We start from the raw sequence: 10,691 nt of genomic DNA, 5'->3' as shown, positions 1-10,691 counted from the left end.
TTTATTTTCTTTAGAACATTGACCATTTCCTGACATTTTTTTGGGCTTATTACTTGTATCCCCTTCAATGGAATTGAAACTCAATAGAGCAACACTTTTGCCCATCTTTCCATCCTTGCATTAGCTCCTGGAATGGTGTCCTGCAATAATAGGAACTCAACAAACATTTGTAGAATGTTGAAGGAAGATATGCATTTTTGTATCATAAGCCCAAACAAAAGCACTCTAGACTTAATATTTAAAGAAGAAATGGCAGCCTGACTGACGTGGCTCAGTGGTTGAGCATTGACCTATGAACCAGGAGGTCATGGCTCAATCCACAGTGGGGGGCTTGCAGGAGGCAACCAATCAATTATTCTCTCTCATCATTGATGTTTCTATCTTTCTCTTCCTCTCTGAAATCAATAACATTTTTTTTTAAAAAAAGAAGAAATGGCACTACTCAAAAGAAAGAAAGAAAGAAAACCCTGAAAACATAGTTTTCTTATAAATCTTGGTTTGAGTTTTAAATGTTTGCAAAGGAGACATAATTGTTTCACTCTCCTCCTGGACCTCTGACTGCAAAATTAGCATGATGGAGTGGAGCACATAACAGAAAGGGAGGGTAAGCATTAAAATGCTGTCTGTCTTAGAACTGCACAATCCAGTTCTAATTAATGGTAAAAACCCCTTTTTCCACGACTCTCATGATTGATAGATGTCAATTCAAATGCTTCAGAAAAGCCTTGACCCTGAGCACAGAACTTTGTACATGGGATAACTGTTTTTTTGGACACTTCTGAAGTGCCATCTACTATGCTAGGCCCTGGGTGACAGTAATAAACAAGACAACATTCTCCCTCCTCATCTGACAGGCGACAAAGATACGCAAAGGTGATCACAGCATAGTGTAGTCAGGGTTGTAAATGCGGCTGTTGTGAGTACAGGGGTGGTACTGGTGGCTTCATGAAAATTGTGGCAATGAGATAATGAAGTGGAGAAAAATGTAATGGTTCAAGGATATGCCTAAATAGTAATGAAAACTGATGGGCACATAAGAAATGTGCAGAAATCAAATTTAATGACGGCAGATGTGACACATCCATCAATCAATAAGCATTCACTAGGGTATGCTCTCTTCTAGGCATTCTCCTATGTGCCATGACTCAAGCTCACCACTGGCCGTCATGCTAAGTCCGTGCAGCCGTCCAAAAGAGGCATCCGATGTGCTTTCTGCCTTCACAGGGCTCCAAACCTCAGTAATCCACAGGAAGAGCTTTGGCACCTGCAGAAATGATCAGAGTGCTTTATTTCACCCCACTAGCATGCTGTTATTCCGACCAAACTCTCAAAGGAGGTTGAAATGGGAAGAGAGGGTCTGTCAGCGAACTCAGAGGCCAACCCCGGCCTCTGGGAACTTACTCCACGTCCTTTGGAAAAATCTGTGCCCTCACTCGTTCTGTCTACAGTAGACATCTTCCATTTTCAAAACCTATTCATCTCTCTCTGTTTTTCTTGCAACTCTTGGACAGGGCCCAAGTCCTACTGAGCTCGGTGGGATGATTTGATTTATGACAGAGGAGAAATAGGCTTTTAGTTAGTTTTTGAGTCAGAAACATTTTCTAACTCCAAAACAAATTGTGACAGGAAGTACAGTCCATGCCAAATGTCCCGTGTCATGTTGAGTTAAAGCATCAAATTTAGAGAAAATGTTAATAGCATTTGCTCCCTAAGAAATTTGCTACTTCCTTGTGCAGGAAGCCATGATATTGAATTCTCCAAAATGTTGGCCTTCTTCTTTTTTCTGTTTCCTCCCCCTCAAATCTGGTTTACTCCTGGATTTCTCCTTCCTGTCAGTACAGTTTTGGTTCAAGAGATTTTGGGGAGATTGATGCAGTCAGGATTAGATTCCACAGTGGCACAAATGCTGTGCCAGGAATGTGGACCATGAGAGGGTGCTACTGCTGCTCTTTGTAGCAGTGCCTTGTGGGAGAGGGGAGTGAGAGCAAGGCCACCAGCATCACTACGGTAGTAGGGATGAGGGGTCCAACCTACTGCTTGGACTCCTTATAGTGCCTAACCTTATTAAGAAGAGATTGAGATCTCTGGACCATGTCACCAAAGCTTTTAAATCAACATAAGGAAAGCAACTCCCATAAATCTTGCCAGAGACAGATAGATGAGTTGGCAGTTTGATATAGAGGGGTATTTGAGAATGCACTTATGTCTAAAGTGTTCCAGATTCTTAATTATTTTCTTAAAAGTGAATTGTTATACTTATTAAATAGAGAGATGAAGACACTGCAGTAGAAGTAAATAGTAAAGACCACCTCCTTCCCCTTTGTTGCACATCTCACTTCCACTGCCATCACCACCACCCCCATGATCAAGGGTAGCTGGCATCATCATGGATCTAACATAGAAAAGTCTACTTACAGGCAAGAACTCGTTTAATCATGACAGAGAAACCTATGAAGGAGATACTATTATTTCCATTTAAAAAATGAAGTAAGTTAGGATTTGAAAGGTTATATAAGGGACCCAAGGTCACACAGTAAGTAAATCATACAGCCAGCCCAACAGGCTCTATGACATAATAAGGCTTTCCCTTCTTGAAAAGCAGCTACGAGAAGTGGGGCCTTCCACGTTCTCTCCATCCAGTGTTTCCCAGGCCTTGGCTTGACCTTTGGTGGGGATAATGCATTTCCAGTTTTCTCATTCCACTAATGGACTCTTATCCATATCCTATGGACAGAAACCCATGCACAAGACAAATGCCACTAAAGAAATATCAGACCAAGATAGAATCTTCAATTTTGTCCTAAAAATTCCTCCAGAAGAATGATAAATTACACTGCTTAATGTAATGCTGAATTTCCTCCCCTTCCGTAATTTGCTTGTGTGATCCATTCTTCTCTGTTCTGGTAATCTCTGTAGAGTCTACTGAGATTTAGTTGAAACGTAGCAATTTTGTGCCTTTCTTTTTTACTTATTCCATGGGAACCTCTGGCACCTACTTATTTTCTACCGGGGAGCTGTATAGACCACACTTCTCAGTTGCAGCCTCAGAAGTCAGGAGTCAGTCTTGACTTGGCCCCAGACAGAGGTTTTTTTTTTTTTTTTTTTCTAATTTGTTCATGAACTCAGCCAGTTTCCTGCTGGCCTCTGGCTTTTTTTCTGCCAGCGTGATCTGCATTGAGGTTTACCAGATACTTCTCTTGAGCCTTGTTTATTTAGGTCAAATTGTTAATGCTGTTGACCCCTCTGTTCTTCCCACTAGATTGTGATTCTGTGGCAGGAACTAGTTCTTAGTTAGCTTTATGGTTCTGGCATGGGCCTGACATGGGGGGAGTGGGTGCCCCATAAAATTTAGTAAAGAAGGAAGGAAGATAGGGAGTTATTATTTCTATTATTATTAGGTTGTTTTTACATGGTATGATTTCTGGTGGTGGGACCTGGAGTAGAGAGAGGAGAGAGAGGAGGGCGAAGACTCCTCCACCTGACCTCTTAGACTTTCTTGAGAGAAATGATTCAATGGGAAGTTAAGAGCTCTGACTCTGAAAACAGAAGGTTGGGTGTTCCAAATCCTAGCTCTGCTGCTCACTACTTAGGTGACCGTGAACAAGGTTCTCAACCTCTCTGTTTCTCGGTTCTGTCATTAGTAAAGTTGAGAAAATTAGAATACCTTTTTCATAAGGGTTTGATGGGAAGTAAATGAGTTAATCTATGTGAAGAACTAGGAGTAGTGCTGGTACATAGAAAGAACCATTTTACTATTGTTCTGAGAAAGGGTTTAGCAGCCAAAACTTAGGGACTTGCCACTAGAAAAAACCTTTAATCATTTATTATATTTATCAAACACATTCTTTGTGGCAAGCATTGTGCTAGGTGTTAGAAAGGAAGCTTAATCAAGAGGGGAATGACATAAAGTCTATATCATTCAGTATACAGCAGATCATTAGAGGTGTAAAAAAAGAACAAAGTGCTGTGATAGTGAATGAGGTAGGGTGTGCAGGGGAGGTGGTTCCCTGGGGTATCATTATCAGACTTTCCCAAATGTTTGCTTCTAACAGTACCACACAAAGGTTATCAAGGACATCTCTGTAAATAGAAGATAAGGGCCAGGGCAGGTGTAGGACAGGGCAGAGGTTTTGCATAGGATGAAGCTGATGGAATAATCTGGAAAGTGCCAGAGAATGAGGTCCTGCCTTCATGGGTGAAGGCTCAGAGCCAGTGTCACTTGAACGTTAATGTTAATGTGTCCTCATTTGTATTCAGATACTGGAGATGTTCAGGGCCATTTAGGTCACCAAAAGAAATGAAAGTTTTGCAGGTTTTTCAGAAGAGCTTCAATGTCTTCCCTATAGGTTCAAGAACTACAGAGTTAAACTGTAAAATTTGGAATATGTAATATCTGATAATTATATTTTTTACTCTTAGGGTATTTTAAAGAATTGATCTCTGTGTTCTTTTATTTTTTAGTACTTGTTTTCTCTTTCTGACCTAGCATCGCTATGCTATTGTATATTTCTTGAGTGGGATTCATTTTTCAATTGTTTAGCCTCTGGTGATATTGAGAATCCTTTGGTATTTTTGAATTTTTATATGAACAAGATGTCAAATTCCTGATTCCATTAAATCACTTAAGGATTGGGAACCAGTAATTATTTATATACATTTTACATGAGACTTCTGTTTTCTTTTGTATTTGAAATTTACCAGATATTATCTCCAAAACAAGCTCTATTTAAGAGAACTGGGCTGATGAACTTGGAAGAGAATACATTACTTATAGAGGTTACATCAATTGTTTACATCAATTTTACTGACAAGTGTATATATAACATTATAATATAGTAATTTAATATAATATATAACAATGTATGGTCTATATTATTTCAGAAAGAAAAATACCCATATTATTCACTATACATATTATAATATGTAAAATATATTATATATAGTAAATATCTTCCTATATATTTACAACATGTAAAATACATGGTAAATATCTTACTAAATGTTTATAATATATTATATATAGTAAATATCTTACTTAATGTTTACTATATATAATTCTATGCAGCTGTAAAAAAGAGGGATCTCTTACCCTTTGGGACAGCATGGATGGTCCTGGAAAATATGCTGAATGAAATAAGCCAAACTGAGAAAGATAAGTATCACATGATCTCACTTATTTGTGGAATCTAATGAACAAAATGAATTGACCAACAAAATAAAACCTGAAGCAGGAAGGCATGAAACAGACTGACATACCTCAATGTGGGGTTGGGGAGACGAGAAGAGATAAACCAAAGAACTTATATACTTATATGCACAACCTATACACATGGGCAATAGGATAGTGAAGACCTGGGAGCGGGGCTTGGGTAGAGACTGGGAGGAAGGGGGGAAAGCGGGGAAAATGGAAGATATCTGTAATACTATCAACAATAAAATATATTTAAAATTTCCTATATAATAGTATATATTAACTTATTATATAGTGTGTAGTACAAATGTTACTTATTTACTATCTATACTAATAAAAGGGTAATATGCTAATTAGACTGGGTCAACTGGCCATCTTCTGGACGTCCGACTTCCTTCTAGACAAAGCCATGGTGGTGGGGGCTGAGGCAGAGGCAGTTGGGGGCGACCAGGCCGGCAGGGAAGGGCCATTGGTGGTGACCAGGCCTGCAGGGGAGGACTGTTGGAGGTAACCAGAATGGCAGGGGAGGGCAGTTGGGGGCAACCAGATTGTCAGGGGAGGGCCATTGGGGGTGACCAGGCCGGCAGGGGAGGGCACTTGGGGGCATTAGGCAGGCAGGCAGGTCAGTGGTTAGGAGCCAGTGGTCCTGTATTGCGAGAGGGCAGTCGGACATCCCCCGAGGGGTCCCAGATTGGAGAGGGTGCAGGCTGGGCTGAGGGACACCTCCCACCCATGCACAAATTTTGTGCACCGGGCCTCTAGTATGTAATATTGCAAAAGTGACCCCTTTCCCTCTCTCCATAGGATTGCCAGATAAAATACAGGGCACTCAATGACATTTTAATTTCAGGTAACAAATACTTTTTTTTTTTTTTAAATATATTTTATTGATTTTTTACAGAGAGGAAGGGAGAGGGATAGAGAGCTAGAAACATCGATGAGAGAGAAACATCGATCAGCTGCCTCCTGCACACCTCCCACTGGGGATGTGCCCGCAACCTAGGCACATGCCCTTGACCGGAATCGAACCCGGGACCCTTCAGTCCGCAGGCCGACGCTCTATCCATTGAGCCAAACCGGTTTCGGCAACAAATACATTTTTAATCTAAGTATATGCCAAATATTGCATGGGACACACTTATACTAAGACTAGAGGCCCCGTGCATAAAATTCATGCACCTGTGGGGCCCTGCCCCCCAATATTCATGTATTTATGTATATGTGTATATGTATGTAATATATATATATATATTTTTGTTTTGTTTTGTTTTGTTATTTTTTTATTTTTTTTGTTGTTAATCCTCACCTGAGGACATTTTTCATTGATTTTTAGAGTAGAAGGGAAGGCGAGAGACAGAGAGGGAAACATGGATGTGAGAAAGACACATCAATGGGTTGCCTCCTGCACATGCCCCTACTGAATCGGGCAAAACAGCACCGCTGACAGGGCTGACTGCTGGCAGCCTGCTGGGGCTGAGGCGTTGAGCATATGGCGATTTTCTGTTTCTGCTTCCACTTCTGGTAGAGGTCCCACTTGTAGGAGCTGCTGATGTAGCGACCACTTTCTGTCTTGATCTTCTTGTCCTCCTGTCCTGATTGTCCCACAAACCGCTTCTTCTTCTGGTCCCACTTGAGCTGCTGCCGGCCCCTGGTCAGGTCTGGGCCTCGTACCCCATCAGGTCCAGGACAGCACTAGCCACCCCCTGCTCAAAAGCGCCCCTGTCCCCACCAACGCTCAGTCCCCGTTCACTGTCGAAGTCCTTGGGCCAAGAGGGGACATGGAAATCCTAGTCCAGCGGCCGGGCCTCCTCCTTCCGCCTCTTGGTTCCCAGCTCAGGTTCTGGCTGCTGCCATTTCCAGCCCACGACCTCTGTGAAGACGTCCTCCCCGCTCTCTCCTCCTCCGTCTCCTCCTTCTCCTCCTTCTCTTCTTTCCCAGGCTGCTCCACCTGCCGCGCTGAGCAGCTCGGGGCTGGGCCAGCCAGGCCCTCCTGCCGCTCCTGCCGGCCCGGCTGAAAGCTGGCGATGGCCTTGCAGTCCTTCTGCCGCTTGGCCCGCATCACCTGGCTGCTCAGGACCCGGCTGGAGGCATTGATCTCAAAGATGGTCGCCCACGAGTGGTACTGCTTGATGGTGTCCACCAGCCTCAGCCGCTGTAGCTCCTCCTCCTCCTCGAAGCTCGAGCTGAAGGGGTGCAGGCCCAGCCCCGCGAGGTCCAGCTCCTTGGCCTGCTTGATGGACTCTGGCGAGGGCGCTGGCCGAGAGCGCACGTACTGCTGCTGGGTGTTGTCGGCCACACGGCGCAGGCCCCGCAGCTCCAGCGACGCCTCCAGGGTGTTCCGCAGGCGACAGTCCTCGTCGTCCACCACGCTCTGTGGCACTCGGCCCAGCAGGCCGTCCACGCCGACCGCACCTGAGGTCTCCTCGTGGGGGCGGGCGAGCGTGAGGGCACGGCCCTGGAACAGGTGCAGGTCCAGCAGGTAAGGGACTTCATATGGGGCCACCAAGGAAAGGAGTAGGCTGTGCCACTTCCGCCAGCCCAGGCCACACGACCCACGCGGTGCAGGAAGAGCTTGCCCTTGGCCGGGAAGCTGAAATTGACCATGTTGTCCAGCAGCAGGATGTCCAGTCCCCGGCCGCTAGGTCAGTCACCATAAGGATTCAGCACTTGCCGTGGGTGAACTTGGCCAGGTTGATCTTGCTGGCTGTCTGGTCCAGGGCGCTGTAGATATGGATGCAGCTCACTGGCTGGAGCGGCCTCGCCCTGCGAAGACCAAGATGGGGGTGGGGTGGGGGGGGGAGGCAGATGCTCAATGCCTGAGCCCGGGGTTGGGGGGGTGGCAGGGGAAGTGGAGGGGCTGCCAGCTGTTAGGGGGGGAGGTCCATTGGGGCTGGATTGAACTGGTAGGCAACCGCAATATGCCTCATAGTGACCAGTCCTTCCACCGTTGGTCGATTTGCATATTAGCCTTTTATTATATAGGATTATCCATCATTATCTGAAATTAAATTTAACTAGGCATCCTCTTTTAATTTGAGAAATCTAGCGAACTTACTTGTTTCAAATTTTTTCAGTATTTTTAAGAATAGAAAAAAGTGGCCCTAACCGGTTTGGCTCAGTGGATAGAGTGTTGGCCTGCGAACTGAAAGGTCCCGGGTTCGATTCCGGTCAAGGGCATTTACCTTAGTTGCGGGCAAATCCCCAGTAGGGGGTGTGCAGGAGGCAGCTGATCGATGTTTCTCTCTCATCGATGTTTCTAACTCTCTATCCTTCTCCCTTTCTCTCTGTAAAAAAATCAATTATATATGTGTGTGTGTGTGTGTGTGTGTGTGTGTATGTGTGTGTGTATAGAATAGAAAAAAGTGAAATTCTGTGGAAACCCTCCAGCCCTTAGCCCTATTATCAAAGCCCAAACCGACCTTCGTTTGAAAAGTTTCTGAGAAAAGAAAGCACACATTTTAAATAAAATTGGTCAGTAGGATCAGAGGTCATCCTTTCCTGACATTGGAGTATGGCACGTGCCTCTGTATTAAACACGTGGGGGATGTGGTTCATCTGGAAGAGAAGCAGGACAGCACTAACCGCTCTAAGGAGGGCTGTGTAGCTCTCAGTTTAGAGAAATGGTCACTAGAAGAAATTCAACAGGGGCACATTTCCATGCAGATGCCCCCCTCCCCCCAGGTACACTGTGGCTAGGAACCCAGGAGAATCTGGAAGGTTAGAGTTACTGTACAAAGGCCACCTTGAGGATGGTATTTAATGTTTCTTTCCCATTGCAATAACAGTCTTATTTGAATATGAGAAAAACAGAACTATCAATAGTACCAGGTTTCTAAATTTGTTATTTAAAGTTTGAGAACATGCATTTCTAGAATACTGTTCAACTTTGATCAGATGGAGAATAGCATCCATGCTTTTTATGGAGCAGAGAGAGTGGAAAGGACCCTTTACTAGAGCCAAGAGTCTAAGGCCCCCTGCGTGGCACTGCTTGCTGCTCACTGGCTGTGTGATCTAGAACATACCAGTAGACATCTCTGATTCCTCAAGTGGAGCGGTCCTGAGATCGCTAAGGCCCTTTCCTGGCTGCAGACTTCTGAGTCCATAATGATCCATAAACATTAGCACTGGGTCTTCATGAAATTCCCCTTCCAAAATGCTACATGGACAGGCGCTTTCCTATCTTCTTCTGCCTCTCTCCCCTTTCCTCTGTATTGTTAACATCAGGGAAAGTTCTGTGCAAAGCCCTGAAATAGCAACAGCCAAAAACCCACATGGAGTCCACTGGGCTCCACAGGGACCAGGCCCTGCCAAATACCTGTCATCAACTCACCAGTAGGACATGGGAAGGAACCAGTGCTCAGGTGGTGGCAGCTTAGACTTGTGACTTGTGTCAAGAACCTCCCCAGAAAACCAGGGCCAATGAAGAAGTCTCTCAGAGAGCCCCCTGAAAGCCCAAATACCAACTAGAGCAAAATGCCAGCTGGGCCAGCAGGCCGTTAACCGCCTGTGTCCTGACTGGGCTGAGAGCTGAAATAATGCCTGGCAGTGTCTTCACATCCTGCTCCCAGAACCCCTGAGTTCCTATGGCAACTCAGAGGGATTGTTTAAAGAACGCTGTAACTGGGCAATTTTATGCCCTGGAATCGGCCGTGGGTACCAACCCAAATCGACAGGGAGTAACATTCTAGACCTTGAAACATGGCTCCTGGCACCCACAGGTTCCAAACTTTCAAAAACAACCATTGTGTGTTCTACATTCTGACCCTTGGGAACATTTACTAAACATGCTTAGGAGAGAACTAGCTTAGGAAGAAGTGGTTTGTGGTTCTTGGTACTTGGGAATAGGACTTCCATGCTCATCATTCCCAGTTTTTCAAAAGTTGGACTTAAACCCCTGGCAATAAAGGTGGCTTTAGCCCTGTGTGAAGAGGTTTGTACCCTCTTCTGAATCCTCTGTGGCAAAAGTTTTCAGGGAATAATTATTCTTTGAAATGCAGATTTATATATTACCCCAAATTCATTCTATTGGGTATCTTAAAACTGACTGACTGTCCACGTACAGCCTGCTCCCGCGCTGAAGAGCAGAATGTGAAATGCTCTGAAATGTGGGTTGTAATTTCCATCAAGAGATTAAAAAATTCATATCTTTGAAGATAAGCCATCTGCAATATAAATCACAAAGTTGCTGCATTTAGAATGCAATGCTAGTGTAATTTCAGTGAAAAGAGGAAAATAATACAGCTTTTTTTTTCTCATAGAGCTTGTAGTTTAGCACAACCTCTCACGCACATTATCAGTTTGTTTTAAGTCTATCCGCACACACTAAGTACCTGTGATTGGCAGGACTTCACACCAGGGCACTGGAGATACACATATGAGCAGATACGTAAGACACAGTGCATTAAATGAAAGACCTGTGGGATGTGCTGTGAGAACAACAACGAAAGCACTCAATCCAGGAGGTGAGTCTATTGAGAACTTAATCCTTTGCAGTAAAGTT

General features: G+C 44.4%; 1 pseudogene across 1 annotated transcript; it reads right to left on the bottom strand.

Moving 5' to 3' along the window:
* Positions 1-1,937: 1,937 nt before the first annotated feature.
* Positions 1,938-9,532, bottom strand: LOC308251789 (ATP-dependent RNA helicase DDX54-like; annotated as a pseudogene). The gene is made up of 3 exons: positions 9,522-9,532; positions 6,630-7,954; positions 1,938-1,962 (listed from the first exon to the last, which is right to left on the bottom strand). The product of its transcript is annotated as an ATP-dependent RNA helicase DDX54-like (transcript).
* Between the last annotated feature and the right edge of the window lie 1,159 nt (positions 9,533-10,691).

This window comes from Plecotus auritus, assembly GCF_963455305.1.
Source record: "Plecotus auritus genome assembly, chromosome: 6".
NCBI classification, from domain to species: domain Eukaryota; kingdom Metazoa; phylum Chordata; class Mammalia; order Chiroptera; family Vespertilionidae; genus Plecotus; species Plecotus auritus.
Note: the sequence above shows the minus strand (reverse complement) of the source record. Positions and strands in the feature narration are given on the sequence as shown.